Source organism: Pan troglodytes, chromosome 5 (genome assembly GCF_028858775.2).
Source record: "Pan troglodytes isolate AG18354 chromosome 5, NHGRI_mPanTro3-v2.0_pri, whole genome shotgun sequence".
NCBI classification, from domain to species: Eukaryota; Metazoa; Chordata; class Mammalia; order Primates; family Hominidae; genus Pan; species Pan troglodytes.
Window position 1 is genome coordinate 178,157,864 of NC_072403.2, and position 4,417 is coordinate 178,162,280.

The window sequence follows — 4,417 nt, forward strand, 5'->3', positions numbered from 1 at the left end:
CTCTGTGGCAGCTTAGGCCTCACAGTTCCTCTGGTCGTTGCTCTAGTGGGGGCTGTCTGTGGTTGTTCCATCCCTGTGACATCTCTGTCTGGTCCCCAAGGCTGTTTGCGACATTCTTTGAATCTAGCTGGTGGAAGCCATGCTGCCACAGCTCATGCATTCCATGAATCTGCAGAACTAGCACCATGTGGCCATGGCCAAGGTTTACTGGTGCACGCTCTGCAGCTGTGGCCCAAGCCACATCTGGGCCTGCTTTACCAACAGCTTGAATTGCTAAAGAACACTGTTCCTGAATGCCAAAAGTAGAGACTTAAGGTGACCTTCGGTTGGGAACTTCAAGTTCCTGAAGGCACTCTAGGCCTCTCTTTTGCCATTTTACTTGCCCCAGGTTTTGGCACTCTGGACCTGGGATAAGAGGGTCAGTACTGGTGGTCTCTGAAGTACCTTTGGGGTCATTTTTCCGTTGTCCTGATGAATAGCCTTGGCTTCATTCTGTTCATACTAATCTCCTTATCAAATGGCCACTTGGCCACAGCCTTGATTTCCTCACCTGAAAATGCTCGTTCATTCTCTATTAGGATCAAGCTGAGAATCCTTCAGATCTCTAAATTCTGTTTCCCTTTTAATAATAAATTCTATCTTTAAATCATTTCTTTCTTCTCATATTTTCCTTTATACACTTAAAGGAAGCCATGCAATATTCTGAGTATTTTACTGATTAGATATTTCTTCTGCCAGACATCCAAATTCATCACCCTCTACTTCTGCCTTTCATGAAGTCCTAGGACATGACCACAATTCAACCAAGTTCTTTGCCACTTTATAACAAGGATGGCCTTTTCTCTAATTTTCAATACCTTGTTCTTTATTTCCATCTGAGACTTCATCAGAATTGCCTTTACCATTCATATTTCTACCAACATTCTGATCACATCTACTTAGAGATTATCTAAGTAATCTCTAGGAAGTTTCAGACTTTCCCTACAGCTCTCATCTTTTAAGCCCTCACCAGAATCATTCTTAATGCTCATTTTCAGCAATATAGTCTTTTTCTAATATGCTGCTCCAAATTCTTCCAGCCTCTGCCCATTATCCAGTTCCAAAGCTGCTTCCACATTTTCAAGTGTTTGTTATAAAAACAGTTCCACTCTCTATACCAATTTCTGTCTTAGTCCACTCTGTGCTGCTCTAACAGAATACCTGGGACTGGGTAATTTATAATGAACAGAAATTTATTGGCTCACAGATTTGGAGACTGGTAAGTCCAATATCAAGATGCTAGCAAGGGCCTTCTTGCTGTTTCATCACCTGGGGGAATGCAAGATGGCAAGGGAGATCAAAAGGGGGCTGAACTTCTCATTCTTTTATAAAAACAACAATTCCACCAATTAGTGGGGAGCCTTCATGGTCTAGTAATGTCTTAAAGGTTTCACATGTTAATAGTGTTACAAATAGTCTTGTCTTAAAGGTTCCACATTTTAACACTGTTACAAAGGCAACTAAATTTTAACAAGGGTTTTGAAAGAGACAAACATTTACACGACAGCAACTTCTATCATTGCCTCCTTGGTCAGTTGAAGGAAATCCTATCTATGCTAGATACTGAGGGTTTTGGATATTACAAACATCTTCCTTCTGATCTGTCAACTTTGACTGTAACACCATTATAATGTAATAAATTCATCAATGTTTTTGCCTAAAGATTGTGTTTTTGAGATTTGATTTAAGAAATTTGTCCCCAGCTCTATGTCACAAAGATAATCCTTGATATAGTTTGGATATTTGTCCCCACCCAAATCTCATGCTGAATTGTAACCTCCAATGCTGGGGGTGGGGCCTGGCAGGAGGTGGTCAGGTCATGGGGGGCAGGCCCTTGTGGCTTGGTGCTGTCTTCGTGATGGTGAGTTCTAGTGAGATCTGGTCATGTAAAAACATGTGGCACCTCCCCCCACTGTCTCTCTCACTTGCTTCTGCTTTTGCCATGTGATGTGCCTGCTCCCTCTTTACCTTCTGCCATGATTGTAAGCTTCCTGAGGCCTCCCTAGAAGCTGAGCAGATGCCAGCACCAAGCTTCCTGTACAGCCTACAGAACTGTGAGCCAGTTAAACCTCTTTTCTTCATAAATTTCCCAGTCTCAAGTTTCTTGATAGCAGTGCAAGAACAGCCTAACATAATCCCCTACATTATCTTTGATGAACTTTAGAGTTTAATCTTGCACATTTATGTATTTAATCCAGTTGAAGTCCACCTTTGAGTATGGTGTTAAGTAGAAATTCTCTCATATTTTTCTCCATGTAGTAAGCCAATTTTCCAAACACCATCTACTGAATAATCTACTGTTGTTGACTTGGGTTGCCAGGTTTATTATATACAAAATGCCTATATAAATACATGAATCTGTCTCTTAACATAATATATTGTTCCAGTGGATTATTTATCTGCTCTTGGTAAATACAAATTCTTTAAAATCTTAACACTATAATATGTCTTCATAGACTGGTAGGGCAGGTCTCATCTATTTGTACTTCTATTTCAAATTGTACTTACCTTTATGTGGACCTGTAAGCTTTCATATAAATATTATGGTAACATATTTTCCTTCCTCAAAAAAATTCAACTGGAATTTTTATTGAAATTGCCTTGAATTCCTACTTTGATTTGGGGAAAACCAGCATCTTCATAATACACATATGTCCCACCTGAGAGCATGGGTTGTCTCTCCATTGAACTTTCTGTGTCACTCGTTAATTTTTTATTCGGCTCTTTCCTCCTCCACTTCAGCAGACAGCCGCATCTTCTCTCACATCACCAGCCACATCCCTGAAACACCATGGTGAAGGTGAAGGTCAGAGTCAGTGGATTTGGTCGTATTGGGCGCCTGGTCAGCAGGGCTATTTTAACTCTGGTAAAGTGGATATTATCACCATCAGTGACCCCTTCATTGATCTCAAGTACATGGTCTACATGTTCCAGTATGATTCCACCCATGGCAAATTCCATGGCACCATCAAGGCTGAGAACGGGAAGCTTGTCATCAATGGAAATCCCATCACCATCTTCCAGGAGCGAGATCCCTCCAAAATCAAGTGGGGCACTGCTGATGCTGAGTACATCGTGGAGCCCACCGGCACCTTTACCACCATGGAGAAGACTGGGGCTCACTTGCAGGGAGGAGCCAAAAGGGTCATCATCTCTGCCCCCTCTGCTGATGCCTCCATATTCATAATGGGCGTGAACAATGAGAAGTATGACAACAGCCTCAAGATCATCAGCAATGCCTCCTGTACCACCAACTGCTTAGCGCCCCGGGCCAAGGTCCTCCATGACAACTTTGGTATCGTGGAAGGACTCATGACCACAGTCCACGCCATCACCACCACCCAGAAGACTGTGGATGGCCCTCCAGGAAACTGTGGCATGACGGTGGTGGGACTCTCCAGAACATCATCCCTGCCTCTACTGGCACTGCCAAGGCTGTGGGCAAGGTCATCCCTGAGCTGAACGGGAAGCTCACTGGCATGGCCTTCTGTGTCCCCACTGCCAATGTGTCCGTCGTGGACCTGACCTACCATCTGGAAAAACCTACCAAATATGATGGCATCAAGAAGGTGGTGAAGGAGGCATCAGAGGGCTCCCTCTAGGGCATCCTGGGCTACAACACCGAGCACCAGGTTGTCTCCTTCGACTTCAACAGCGACACCCATTCTTCCACCTTTGATGTTGGGGCTGGCATTGCCCTCAACAACCACTGTGTCAAGCTCATTTCCTGGTATGAGAATGAATTTGGCTACAGCAACAGGGTGGTGGACGTCATGGCCCACAAGTCCTCCAAGGAGTAAGACCCCTGAACCACCAGCCCCAGTGACAGCACGAGAGGAAAAGAGAGGCCCTCACTGCTGGGGAGTCCCTGCCACGCTCAGTCCCCTGCCACAATGAGAATCTCCCCTCCTCACAGTTTCCATGCAGACCCCCTGAAGAGGGAGGGGCCTAGGGAGCCCCACCTTGTCTTGTACCATCAACAAAGTCCCCTGTGCTCAGCCAAAAAAATAAATACATAAAATTTTTTTCTATAAAGTTTCTATGGATTAATGATCAATTCTTAAATATTCTAGCTTTGACTGGAATTTGGAATAATATTTTATTATTATTCCTAGTTTGTATTGTCAGTGTAGAAGATATCAAGATTTCTTAAGTTGTTCTTATCTAAAAATTTTGTTCAATTCTCTTCCTATTTGTTCTAATAGTTGGAAGCTTTTTTGGACAGATGATTATATTATCTGCAAATAATAACAGTTTTATCTCCTTTCAAGTCTTACCTCTCCTACTTATTCTTTTTTCCTCATAGAATTGGTCACAAGCTTACATACAAATGTTAATTAATAGGAGTGATGATGGGCATCTTTACATCATTTACAAT

At 42.9% G+C, this 4,417-nt stretch overlaps 1 pseudogene; it reads left to right on the forward strand.

Annotated features, from left to right (window-relative positions):
- The first annotated feature begins 2,815 nt into the window (after positions 1-2,815).
- LOC134810391 (glyceraldehyde-3-phosphate dehydrogenase-like) lies at positions 2,816-4,064 on the forward strand (annotated as a pseudogene).
- The last annotated feature ends 353 nt before the right edge of the window (positions 4,065-4,417 follow it).